Genomic DNA, 14,692 nt, shown 5'->3' with positions numbered 1-14,692 from the left:
ACAACCATGCATTGAGTGCTTCCTATGTGCCAGGCACGGGGCTATGTTCTTTACAGCTATTAAGTCATTGAATTCCCTCCAACACCCCTAGCATCCCATTTTACATATGTAGAAACTGAGGCTCAGAGGGGCTGCACCTTACCTGAGTTCCCACAGCCGGCAAGCAGCAGTGTAGGACCCCAACTCAGTGGGTGGGACAGAGATTCAAATATGTGGAGCAGTGTTGCCCCTGCTGTGGAGGAGAAGACTGTGATTTTTTTTTTTTTTTTTTTTTTTGAGGTTTAGGCTCTAGACTAGAGTTTCTCAATGTCAGCACTATTGACATTTTGGGCTGGAGAATTCTTTGTCATGAGGGGAGCTGTCCCGTGCATTGTAGGGTGTTTAGCAGCGTCTCTGCCCTCTGTTTACTAGATGCCACTTGGGGGTGGGGGGACGGTGTGTGCTACTCCAGAAATTATCTCCAGAAATTTCCAAGTGTCCCTGGAGGACAAAATCACCCCTGGTTAAGAAGCATTGCTGTAGACCAAGCTCGTCAACCCTCTGCCGCAGCGTCTCACGCAGGAAGGAAGCCCCCCTTCCTTCCTGCCCCAAGACCTTGGACAGGAGCTGCTGTTTGCAGAGATGGAGAAGCTCTGAGTTATTTTCCAGGTGAGAGTGGGTTTCTTGAGTCCTGAGCTTTTTCTGTGATAAAGGCATCTGGGCTTCTACTAGTCCAGTAAAAACGAAAGACTTCCTTGAGTCTCATGGCAGTCCCATTGGGTTGTTTGCCCAGCTCCTCTTCCCTGGTAACTGCTCCATGTGCCTGGCCAGAGCTCAGGGGCCCAGGGTAGATTCTGACTCCACTTGGGCCAGTAAGTTCTGTCTCCTTGGAAGTTGGAAGTGGGACCAGGGCACGTCTCTCCTGGTGGCTAGAGCTGCGACCTGTGAACATAGGCAGCTCCGGGGGCCATCTCTCCGCCCTGGGCGCTAACTGGTGTAGAGAAGTGCTTTGCAGAGTTGGTGCCCAGATCCAGCAGTTGCCTGGAAACTGGTTAGAAACACAAATCCAGGGTCTACGGATTCGGAAACTCTGAGGAGGAGTCCAGCAACTTGCATGTTAACAAGCCCTCTTGGTGATTTTGGTACTCACTAAAGTTGGTACGGAGGGTGAGAAAGTTTGAGAGAATATGATTCGTGGGACAGAGAGGGAGGACGCCTGTGGAACAGATGACTTCCCAGTTTCAGTCCTTCCTGATGTCTGGCCATGTTTCTGCCGTTGGCTTTATTAAAATACTTCTATGTCCTAGTAACAAAATCCATTTCAGACTCTTTTTTCCCCCCTTAAATTGACTGCAGTCAGTTTCTGTTGCTTGCAAGTAAAATATCCTTACTCATTCACCTCACAATGTGACTGTATACAGTTCACATAGAGAGGAAATTATATGGAGCAATATCACCCCAGCTGCTCAGGAAAAGACTGTAATTTTATCAAGGGCTCTTGGAAATATTTAAAAGCTCCAGAGAAAATACCCCATGGTTTTTTCTTATTATCAAGAGCAAGAATTGTGTATGTGCGTGTTTATTTAAAGAAGCTTATCTACTGAAAGGAAAAAACCCTACTCCTCCTTATCTCTCTTTGTATTTTTATTCTTCAGTGCTAAAGGCTTGGTGTTCTCTTGGCTCTTCCCTCACTTGTTTCTTCCAGGTTGACCTAGAATTAAGATCTCCATCAGCTGACACATGTTTACTGAATGCCTATGATGCGCCAGGTGTTTGGAGGGTCAGTTGGTCATGGTTCCTACCTGGTCTCTCCTCAAAGAACTTACAGCTTTGTAGGAGAGAACACAATTATCTTATCCCCGTAAAAGAAAGACACACAGTGTGATAAGTCCAGGATTAGGTTTGTGTACAAGGTTCAGAGGAAACCCAGGAGAGAGAGTGATGGGCTGTGAGGGTGGGGGAAGTTCTGGGCAAAGGGGAAGGAGGGGTGGTATTCAGGGAAAACTTCCTGGAGGAAGTTCCACCTGAATTAGACTTGGAAATATGATTAGATGTCCACCAGGCAGAAGAGACAAGAGAAGGAGGGTGTTCAGTTTGCAGTTCACAAGCACAAGGGAAGAATTTTATGCTTTTTGTTCATCTTCCTCTTGATTCTGATTTAGTAGACTACAGTATCATGTAAACATTAAAAATAAAGTTAAGACTTTTCTAAATTTCTTAAAGCCTCTAGAGACTATTTCCATTGTAGCACTGACAATTCCTTTTTCTGGGCATAATTTATTAACTGGACTTTCAAGATGACATGGTTGAACATAACTGGCCTTTAAAGTCATCCTTGTTAGGAAAATAGGCTGTATCTGTATGTTGGTTTATCTCGTCTAGGAGGAAAATAAAGGGCATGAAGGTTAAAAAAATCCCCTATTAAGTTTTATAATTATAATATGAAAATTCAGTTAATTTCTTTTATCATAGTGAGTCATTAAAGACTGAAGTAGGTTCCCAGCCTTTTGTTTCCAGAACAATCCCCCAGAGGCTTAGCGCACTGTCATCAGAACGGGTCTGATTAAAGAAGGGAACCTCTATCTTCAGATTACTGCTCTTCGTCATTAGCATTACGTTATCTTGCTCTTCAGACTGATTTTTAATTTTTATGCTTGCAATTATAAATGATTTACAGGGACATTCATCGCCCGACCTGTCCTGAGTCATTAAATTCGCCTAGGTTGAATAGCCTGATGTGCACCTGAAATTAACCAAATCAGTGACATTATCTTGCTGGATTTTTCAGAGGCTTTAGAAATAGGGAAGAGACTCCATTCTCCCTCTCAACTCCTCAGCTTAATGGGAAAATATTTTTAATTGATAAAAGAGGTAATTAGCCAAGGCTAAGATGTGTGCGCTAATTATGCAGTATATCTTGCAGAGTTAGTTTGGCCACGGGTTTTGGAATAGAAGGGAAGAAGGAAGATGACCCAAACACAGACGTGGCTGCAGTCAGTGGGGCTTGTCTGACTGTGTCTTACCTCCCTCGGTGAAGCCCAGGGAAAGAACCGTGCTGATGTCTACTGAGCACCTACTATGTGCCAGAAACGAGAACTCGCCTAACAGTCTCTTTGCTCCTCTCAGTGTTTTGCTTGTATTGTTCAGATGTAAGGAATGGACACTCTTGGAGACTGTGATCTCACTCAAGCTAAGAACGAAGGAACCAAGGGCAGGCGCTTTCTCTGCCATTCAGGAGCCACGTTCCTGTTCTCATTCTTCTCTCTCCTTTTCATAGCATCTGTTTTCCTGCCAGCTCTCTTTTTTCTTGGCTGGCACCACTTGGGCCCGAATAACCACTCCAACCCCCTCTCCCAGGGCCTTTCACCTCGAGCACCCACCACTGCCTGGTGACAGTCTACACCTTTCTTAGTTTACATTCTTTTCAGAAAATTAGTGGTTTCTGATCAACTAATGGGTTTTCTGCCCTTGAGTCAGGAAAATGTCCCTGGTCTGCTGTGGCCAGAGCGATAGGAGTTGTGGGTAAACAAGTAAAATGGTAATAATAGTATCTGTTTGGTGTGTCTTTAAAGCAGATGTGATTTTTCTCACTTTGCAGATGAGGAAACTGAGGCTAATAAAGTTTAAGTTATTTGTTAGAGGTCAGCTGGCAGGTGTCAGAGGCAGGAATTACGGTCAAGTGAGACTAACTCCATTCTCCTGCTTCCGCTTGATGTGCTAGCTCTGTTACACCCGACGCATGGACAGAGGAAGCTCAGCGGCCAGGCCGGTTGCTGGCCGGTGTGGTTGGAGACCCCATGACTGGGCAGTGTAGACATCCCCGGCTTCCGCCCCATCCTCTTACTTCTTTCTGTGTCTGTTTAGGGGCGTTGGATAGCACATCTCACCATCCAAAAATCAGAGACAGAAGACATCCCACTTCATTTTGTGCTTTGGAAAGGGTCCAAAAAAAATCTGGCTGAAGGGTCATAAAAATATTTTTAAGGCTTTGACAGTGAGGCCTGATAAGAGAGGGGACCCGAAATTAGCCCTTTGGTCACTGCCAGAGGTTGGAGACCTGTGCCTCCCTTTCCCCGCTGTAATACTTACTAGTTAAATAACTTCGGGGAAATGACTCAACTGTCCTGATCCTCTGTTTCTTCATCAGTAAAATGCAGATGATATGGTTACAAAAATCAGACCAGGTAGTGTGTGTAACAAGTCCAGTCCCTGAGGAACTGTAGCCATCTGATGACTATTAATTTTTCCTGTCTCCCCATCTTGTCAAGACACCCAGGGCCTGACCCCTTAATCATTGTAGCCTTGATGTTAGCAGTTGCTCTGAGTCTTAGAATTCCCTGGAAAATTCTAATCAAGGGACTATAGCTTTTATTTTTCCAGCATCCCTTCCCTCCGTTAGGTAAAATAACATCCCCTCCCGTGGAGGGCAGTGCCCCTTTCCTCTGAGGCTGCCAATTCAGCACCACCTCAGGCCTGGGAAGTCATAACACCCAGCTGCCTGGCCTCCCTGATTGGACCAGCGATGGGGACATGGCTGAAGAGAATTTATGTTCAGATGCCGGAAGACGGGAGCTCTTGCTCTCTTGGGGGAATGTGAAGCTGGAGTTGCCTTGGTGATGCCTTCTACTTGCTGCAGAAGGAAGTGTCTGCAGGAGCAAAGAGAGACAGAGATGGAGAGGAAGCAGGACAGAGCTAATTTCTGAGGACATCGCTTCAAACCTTACAGTTCCTGAGGACACTCTTCACCTGCCCAGTTACATGAGCCAATAGAGTCTCCTTTTCTGCTTAAGCCTTTTGAGCTGACTTTCTATCCCTTGCAACCAGAAGAGCCTTGAGGAGAAAAGAGACTCAGTTTCCCCTAGTCAGGTGCTTGGTGAGGCATGATTCAGGTCCCAGCAATGACATGACCCCTCCCAGCCAGAGCCACTGGCCACTGGGGACAACAGAAGGCTCCTTGGAGGAGTGACATAGTGATGTTCTAGTTTCCCTTGCTAGTGGTCTTCCAGAAAGTAGGCATGGGCCCTCTTCCTTCCTGTCTCCCAAGCTGTAGCATTAGCACAAACACAGTGTCCCTTAGGATCAACTAGCACCATTGCCAGCCACTGCCTGGCACCTCCAACTAATCCTTGACTGGATACTGCTTGAAGCATGCCCCGTCTCCTACCACAAAATCATTTGATTGGATTATAGATGCTTACACTCACAATGTCTTCATCAGTACAAACCATCACTGAGGAGGTGAAATGTGCAGCCCTGACACAGGAAGTGCCCCATCTGCACCCCCATGTGCAAAGGTTTGCTGTCAGTCACATCTATAATGTGTACCTGTGGGTGTGATGCCATTGTAGCCTCCTACCTCCTGCAGGCCTGCGGGTCTGCACTTGGGTTTTGACTCATCTGGAACTCTCCAAGCCTCCTCTAGTCCATTTCCAAACTGAGCTTCCTTAACAGCTTCCCTATGACTCAGGCTCAAGGAATAGATTTTGGAGTCAACTAGACTCAGTGCTATCCATAACTACTTATGCAACTCTAGACAAGCCCGTTTTCTCATCTATAAAATGGAGATGTCCTAGGTTTCCCAGGCAGGCCTGAGAGGAGATTCAGATATATTTGGCTTGTGACTTTGGCAACAGCTCCCTCCCCTTGGATCCATTTGCATCTGCTATTTTGCATCAGGATCAGGTGACTTCTGTGTAGTGGTGTGCAGGTAGAAGTTTTTAACAATCAGCATACCTCATTGTATGTCCATACAAAAGTTTATTATAAATGTTACTGATTTAAAAAAATGCTTGGCACACAATTTACAAATTATAATGAAATATGCAACTGACTCCTTTATTATAAATTCCATACAGCCCATTGGTTCTCACAGAATGCTTTTATTGAGTTTTGGCTGAATTCTTCTATCCTTAGCCAACCTTTAGCTGCATGACAAACAAGCGTACTTCTGGCATGAATGCTGGTTGATACTTCTGTTTATGTTAATGAGTAAGAACTATGTTGTGAGCTAAAGATAATAGTCTTTGAATACTTAAAAAATATTTCCCCAATTTTGGGGACTGTTCACACACTGCAGACATGATGCATTTTTAAATTTAATCTGCATTTTTAACACGGTCTTAAGTCTTTAGTGAAGCCCAGGGATCAACAAATTATGGCCCTTGGGCCAAATATGACCTGCTGCCTATTTTTGTGAATAAAGTTTATTGGAAAACAGCCATGCGTATTCATTCAGGTATTGCCTATGGCTGCTTTCATGCTACAAGGGCAGAGCTGAGTAGTTGCAACAGAGACCAGAAAGCCCACAAAGCCTAAAATATTTACTACTTGGCCCTTTAACGGGAGAATTTTGCTGATCCTCTTTCCCTGTCTCTGTAGTCAATAAAATAATAAATCTAAGGAATAAATCAAAATAATAAATTTATAGTGTTTGTGGATTTTCTTACTATAAATCCTCCCACCATGGCCAATTTCAAGCACTAACTCCATGGTAGAGAGATGGGTCTGTTGCAGCCAGATCAGCTCTAAGGCTCTCCTCATCCCCACCGTCACAGTTAGTTGCACAAGTTGCACTAGTCAGAGTCTCTCAGGGCTTTTGAATTGGGGCTAAAAGTTCTTGAATTGAGAGAAAGTATAACTTGAGCTGGGTGTGGCAATATTTCTTCCTCCATACTGACTGAAAAGACAGAAAACTGGTCCACAGAGAAAGAAGAAAGAAGCTGTGATGGACATGTTTTGACTGCCCAGTGTCTCTAGGAGAAACCACCTTTCTCTCATTCTCAGTCCATCATTTAGGTGGGGCTGGCTCCACCCGGCAGGCACATAAGAGAGGTGTGGCCAGACAACTCTGCTCCCCTGGCCACAGTGATTGGTTCAAGGTTGGACACATGACCCAGGCTTGACCAATCAGAGTACTCTGCTCCCTGGTTGCGGTGATGGGTTCAAGAGTGGTTTCATGACCCAACACCAGGCCAATCAGTCATCCCCAGAGCTGCAGCTGGAACTATCAGGCAAGAGACTTTCTTCTGGCTGCAGTCATTAGCTCTGGGGATGATTTAAGAGGAGAGTGGCCATCTTCGCCACCAGGTAAAGAGAGTCTTCTTGAAAACGAAGCCAAGAAAAAGGAAAGTAGAACAAAATAGAGAGTGACAGGATCCCCATGATGGTCCTTGAACTCCCGCATCTAACAGTGCCTGGAGCTGTGTTTACTTTTGGACTCCTTGATTTTGTGTGTGTGTGTGTGTGTGTGTGTGTGTGTGTGTGGCTACATATACATAACATAAAATTTACCATTTCAACCATTTTTAAGTGTACAGCTCTGTGGCATTAAGTATGTCCACATCGTTGTGCAATTATCACCACCATCCATCTGCAGAACTTTTTCATCTTCCCAATCTCCCCATTCCTCCCTGGCCCCAGCCCCTGGAATCACCATTCTTCTCTTTTTCTCTCTATGAATTTAACTGCTCTAGGTACCTCCTACAAGTGGAATCATACAATATTTGTCCTTTTGTGACTACCTTATTTCACTTAGCATAATGTCCTCTAGGTTCACATGTTATAGCACGTGCCTGGACTTTCCACTTTTGAGAGCCAGTGAATTCCCTTTTTGCCATGTACTACTTTGAGTTATATTTCTGTCACTTATGACCAAAGGGATCTGGCTAATATAAAATAGATGTGGAGAGAACAAAAATCCCAAGATAAAAGGTAGGGGAGAGTTTCTCTAGCTTTCCAGTTTCCAATGCCAGCCCCTTTTTAGGTTTGACTGCATAAAGCCCTTGGCCTGTCTGAAGACTGAAGATTATCTTCCTCTCTTTTAAGCTAATTCATTTGGTTAAAAACAGAGTCGTAACCAACACACCTCCTCATTCCCTCTAGGATAAAGGCTGAACTTCTCCAGTGTGGGCTAAAGAGCCTCTATCTTCTTCAATTCCTGTCCCCTCCTGGTGAATCCTGTCCTTTACCCTCACTGAAGCTCTTGCCATTTACCAAATAATTCTACTTTCTCATGCCTCTCAGTCCCATGTTATCCTCTCTACCTAGAATGTCTCTCTTTTCCTACTCAGAAAACTCCTACACAGCCTTCAAGACCCTGTGTAAGTGTTGCCTACTCATTATAGTCTTCTCTGACTTCCTTTTCACTCTCCCAAGCCGAGGACACACTGCATTGCAACTGTTGTAGGTTTCTTGGTTATTAGACTAAGAACTCCATGAGGACATGGGTTGTGTTTGCTTCTTTGTGTTCCAGGACCTAGCATAGTTGCTAATACTTTTTGATGACTAAATGAACATAAAAATTACTTGATAAGCCTCAATACTGGATATCCAAATAATTAATGCACAGAAGGCTTTTAAAAGTATTTTATCATCTAAGTGGGTTAAACATGTCCCTTGAAAGCTTTTTAAAAATTACTACTTTTACCATTAATAAAAAATTCAGAGTGAACCCTCAGCCTGGTGCAGACAGATTTAGCAAACACTTCTCACAGTACAAACCCAGATTCATGAGACTTGACCATATTTAGTCAGATGTAGAATAGCATTTTCTGTGACCTAACTTGTTCTTTTCAGTATGTATTCTTTTTAAGGACATACACTGTAGGTCACTTGCTAATTATATTGGATTATCCCTTAATCCACTCTTGGGTGAACTCCAGAAATGATGGGTCCTGACATCGTGTAAAAATTCTCCTTCCCTTGCTGCCTGGAACTGTCTCTTTCTTTTTCCTTTTTGCTACATCTGTCTCTTATTGATGTATCTGAAAGTCACTTGAGCTGGACAGTGCAGCTAAATGATGCATTTTGTTAATGTGGTGCCTTCTCCGTAGATTGCTTTAGATTTAGGTATGTTTGTTCCTGTGCAATTTATCAAACCCTCTTATAGTGCCCTCTGGCCTATCATAGCTATTGAAAGAATAGAGGAGCTTTCTCACTTGAAAAGTGTCATGTCTTTGATTTTTTTCACCCACTGGTCTTCAGGCTCTTAAATACAGACAATTTTCTTCAAATTTCTCTGTTCATCTAATTATTTTTCCCCCCAAAAGTAGTTTTATGATTTCTTGATAGTGTTGCATATTCAATTTAGAAAATTCAGAAAAAGATAAAGGAGAAACGGATCATCTTTAATAATCCCATGGAGACTAATTTTGTTAAAATATTGGTATATTTGCTATTTGCTAAGATATTGGTGTATTCCTCTCCAGTGTGTCCTTTCCTTAAAATAACTTTATTGAGGTATAACTGACATAAAATAAGCAGTACATATTTAAAGTGTACAATTTGATGAATTTTAGCATATTTACACACTTGTAAAGCCACCACAACACACCACCACCACCCCAAAGTTTCATGGTGTCCCCCCTCGCCATCTCTGCCTCCTGCTCCACCCCTAGGTAACCACTGACCTGCTTTCTTCCATTAGAGATTAGGTTGTCTTTCCTAGAGATTTATGTCATTGTAACCACACAGTATGCATTCTTTTCTGGCTCTGGCTTCTTTCACTCAGCATAATTATTTCGAAATTTCCATGCTGTTGTGTCATCATTCCTTTTCATTGCTGAGTAGTATTCCACAGTGTGGATATAGCAGAAATTGTTTATGGGCCTGTAGCCCGACATTTGGTTAGTTTCCAGATATTACAAGCAAAGCTTCTGTGAACACTTGCGTGTAAGCCTTTGTGTGGACATAAGTTTTCACTTCCCTTGAGTAAATATCTAAGTGTAGAATGGCTGGGTCATATGATAGATGTATTTTTTGCCTTTTTAGGAAACTGCCAAAGTATTTTTCCAAGCAGTTATGTCATTTTACATTCTTATCAGCAGTATGTGAGAGTTCCGATCCTTCACATCCTTGTCAACACTTGGCATAGTCACTTTCTTAATTCTAGTCCTTCCAGTGGAGGTGCAATGGGTTTCTCATTGTAGTTTCAATTTGTATATCCCTAATGACTAATGATATTGAACATCTTTTCACATTCTTATTGTCATCCATCTATATTCTTGGGTGAAGTATCTATTCAAATATTTTGTCCTTTTTTTTTTTTTTTTTTTTTTTGAGACGGAGTCTCGCTCTGCTGCCTGGGCTGGAGTGCAGTGGCGTTATTACAGATGACTGCAACCTCGAACTGCTGGGCTTAAGCAATCCTCCTGCCTCAGCCTCCTGCCTCAGCCTCCTGAGTAGCTGGGACTACAGGCATGTGCCATCACACCCAGCTAATTGTTTGAATCTTTGTAAACATGGGATCTTGCTATATTGCCCAGGCTGGTCTCAAATTCCTAGCCTCAAACAATCCTCCCACCTCAGCCTCCCAAAGTGCTAGGATTACAGTTGGGAGCCACTGCATCCAGCCTTTTGCCCATTTTTAAATTGTGTTGGATGCCTTCTTATTATTGAGTTATAAGTGTACTTTATACATTCTAGATCCTAGTGCTTTGTCAGATATGTTTGGCCACTATTTTTTCCCTGTCTGTGGCTTGCCTTTTCAATTTTGTAATAGTGGACTTTTACATTAGTGTCTTATAATAGTGTCTTAGTCTATTTGGGCTGCTATAACAAAATGTTTTAGACTGGGTAATTTATAAGCAACAGAAATTCATTTTTCATAGTTTTGGAGGCTGAGAAGTCCAAGATTAAGGTGCCATCAGGCTCAGTGTCTAATGAGGGCTTGCCGTCTTTCATAGATGGCATCTTCTTGCTGTGTCCTCACAGAGCAGAAGAGCAAGGCAGCTCTCTGTGCCTCTTTCATAGAGCACGAATATCATTCACCTCCCAATGGCCCCACCTTGTAATGCCATTACCTTTTTAATTAGGATTCAACTTACAAATTTTGGGGGGGACACAAACATTTAGACCATAGCAGAGTGCAAAAGGTGTTAATTTTGGTGAAGTCCAATTTATTGATTTTTCCCTTTATTGCTTGTACTTTTTTGTGTCCCATTTAAGAAATTTTTGCTAAACTCACAGCCACTAAGACTTTCTTATATGTTTCCTTCTATAAATTTTTTAAAGTTTTATCTCTTATGTTTTGATGCATGATCCATTTTTAGTTAATTTTTATATATGGTGTACCGATCCAAGTTCATGTTTTGGTGTGTGGTTCTCCAGGTCCAGCATTTTGAATAAATTTGCATCAGCCATTAGTATGCATGCTAGGATGAACTTGGTATTTGCTGGGCCATTGACTAGTTGTGTGACCTTTTACAAGTCACCTTGACTTTCCGAATCTCAGTTTAAAAATCTGTAAAATGGCCATAATAGTTATTGGCCCTATTTATCTGAAAAGGTTGTCATAATAATCAACTTGAGATAAATAATATCATTTGTGATTTTTTTCTCTGAAAAGTTGGAAACTTGAGAGTTGATTCTGTCCTCACCATCACCCCCATACTCAGGCACCTTGTAGACATTCCTTGAATCCATTGTCTCCTCAGTGTTCTTGCCCCTACTGTTCTAGTTCAGATCAGACTCTTGTCTCACCTAGATGGTTGCAATGTCCTGCTAACTGATCTGCTGCTTCCAGGGTCTGGCTGCCCTCAGACCTGACCTCTCTGCTGCCCCCAGGGTGATCCATCAAAATTTGTTGATCATACAGTCTTCAGCTTGCTCTGCGTCATCTGCAAAGCCAAGTCCAAGCTCTAGGACTTGTATCCAGGCCCTCCATGCTCCAGCCCTGCCTCTGCTCCAGACTGCTCTCTCACTGCTCCCTGACTGGCATTTTACCGGCAGGGACACACTCCCTCCACACCCCCTACACACACACACACACACACACACACACAAGCACACACAGGCACACACTCTTGTCATTGTTCACCTCTATGAATCTGGACTCCAGCTGTGAGATTTGCTCCTTCTCTGTGTTCCCAGTGTTCTCTGGGCCTTCCCCTATGCCCATCGTGTCACGTTGCTTTTCCACATTGCATTTTAAGTACCTATCTGTGTCTCTTCCAACAGAATGTAACCAGCTTCAGGGAAGGCACTCTTGATTTATCCATTTTTGTTTCTTAACATCCAACTTGTAGTCTGGCCCAGAGTAGAACCAAGAGTCGTTTGAAGAACTAAACATGGTACTGGGAAAGGGATGACCGTTACTGTGAAGCATCATTGCGGTTTGGTGCAGAAATGGCTCCTGGAAATCATTCGGGTCAGCATTTCCTCATCCAGATTGAGAACCAGAGACTGTAGAAATTTTGTGCCCTTGTTTCCAGAATGAGGGAAGGCAGAGGGGAAGGGACAAGAGTTAATGTGAGGCGTTAACATTTCACCTTGGCAAGAACCATCAGGGAGGTGCTAAACTGGGAGGCGGGAGGTGAGGGAAAGGTTATTAAGGGCAACATCTGAGGAGGAGACTATCTAAGGTAATCTTAGTATCTCCCCACAAATTGCTCCTTAAAAGGAAAAATAAAAGCTATAGAGTGCATGCACAACAATGTAAATGTACTTACTACCACTGAATTACACATTTAAAATGGGTATGATAAATTTTATATTATGTATTTTTACCACAATATTAATAAAAATCACAGACAAGGGGGAAAAAACTATACAGCAAAAAATATGGGCAATAAATACTTATTCAGGGGATTAAAATGAATGTCGTTGATAATGGGCACATGGACACATGAGCTTCTGAATGTGACATGTGAGAAGGGTACACCAGCACTAGTGTGGTGCTCCAGCAAAAGTGCATGACCTCAGTCTGCTCGTGAGGGCTCATCAGACAAACCCACATTAAGGGACATTCTAAACAGTAACTGGCCTGCATTCTTTAAAAAATACCAGCATTATAAAAGATGAAGACACTGAAAAGCTGTGACAACTAAATGTAATACATGATCCTGGATTAGATTTTGCACTGGAAAAGAAGAAATTTCTTTCTTGTTTAAATTTATTTTTTAAAAATAAAGCACTTTATTGAGACCACTGGCCAAGTTGGGATATAAACTATAGGTTAGATTAAAAAATATTAGACCAATGTTAAACTTCCTGAATTTAGTAACTATACTCTGGTTATGGAAGAAATCATCCTTGTTCTTAGGAAATACACACTGAAATATTTAGGGGAAAGTGGCATGATATGTACAACCTACCCTCAAATAGTCCAGAAATAACAAAAGTTAGTGAAAAAGCACATTTTCCTTTTTTTTGTCTTGAATTTTTCATTAGATCTTTCTTGAGAAACATTCAGTTTCTCAAGACAGATTTGAATTTTTTTGTGGTTATATATTGTGCCTCTTGAGACATGTTGGATTTTCTTGTCATTTTGACATTGATTTACCAGAATGAACTTCCTGTGAGAACACTGTTGCAGAGAAATTGTTCTGCTCTGACAGTAGATGATCCTCATGATGATTTCCCCCAGTTTGGGAGTCCAATGCAGGCACGCTGAAAATTGCAGTAGCAGTGATCTGCAGCCAGCCAGGTCTGAGCATTTTCCTAATGTGAACTCTTGCTAGCTCATTATGTTAGCTTCTTATATTCAGAGCTGGGCAACTTGGTTTAGAAATCTCATTTTTTTATATTGATATATTGCCAAGTGGTAAGTGAACATAGCGTGGGGTGAAGGCTCATTTAGACATTTGCTCAATCTCACCTCTTACTAGAGTTTAGTTCTGAGAAATTTTTCTTGTTACCTATGATATCATTTATCTCTTAAAACAAAGTCAAAATGTGCTAAGAAGCAATGAAAAACTAATCAAAGGGAAAACTCAGTATTCTTTAGGTCATGGTTGTTCAAAATGTGAGATGGTTGGAAAACATTCTTTTCCATTTTTATCTTAATGGTCTTCCATCCGTTGTGGAAGCTAAATAGCATATATATTCGAATGCAGTTATTTATCTGTGTGGTTATTCCCTCTAGGTTTGGGATAATATTCTTCTTGAAGTGCTTGAAAATCCTAGACCTAAATTATACTAAGATAGAAAATAGGACAAGCTCACAGTGTAGCCATGCAGAACCATAGGTTACTGGGGCAGAAATCTACCAAGAGAATGTGGTGTTCCTTTCTATGAAGAAGCCTAAGATTCATCAATGGCCTCAAAGACTAGAAGGAGTTGCTGGGGACACCTGCTTTTCCTGTAGGTGCCATTACTATGAAATACTGACCTTTGTGAGAGGTGGAAGTCAGGCAGCCAGGGAAGGCCCAGGTATCCATCCTCTGAGCCCTTCCTTGAACATCTCTGGAAGCCACAGCTTTCGTCTCCACTGTGGCCACCTATCCCAGCTCTCATCATCTCAGTAGTCTCCTAACCGATGTCTCTGCCCTCACATTTGCCTTCAGAGTCCATTTCCTAGAGCACCGATCTTGAAACGAAAACATGATCATGGTACTGTCCCGAACAGAATGGCTTCCCATTCTCTTAGGATAAAATCCAGTTCATACTTGATGAGCCCAGCCTCTCTCTCTTACCTCGTCCCTGATCTTTCTCCCTTCCTGTCCTCTGGTCCAGCCACAGGGCCCCACTGGCCTCCTTTCAGTTCCTCAGAAGCTCTGTGGTCTCACCTGCCTTTGTCTAAGTGAGGCCCCTTTGTTATAGCAGCTCATACAACCATATGCAGTTGTCCCTTGATACCTGCGGGGATTGGTTCCAGGGCCCTCTGCAGTTACCAAAATCCAAGGATGTTCAAGTCCCTGATATAAAATGGTGTAGTATTTGCATATAACCTATGCACACCCTCGTGTATACTTTAAATCATCTCTAGATTACTTAT

This window comes from Eulemur rufifrons, chromosome 6 (assembly GCF_041146395.1).
Source record: "Eulemur rufifrons isolate Redbay chromosome 6, OSU_ERuf_1, whole genome shotgun sequence".
NCBI lineage: Eukaryota > Metazoa > Chordata > Mammalia > Primates > Lemuridae > Eulemur > Eulemur rufifrons.
This window is presented reverse-complemented; position numbering follows the sequence as displayed.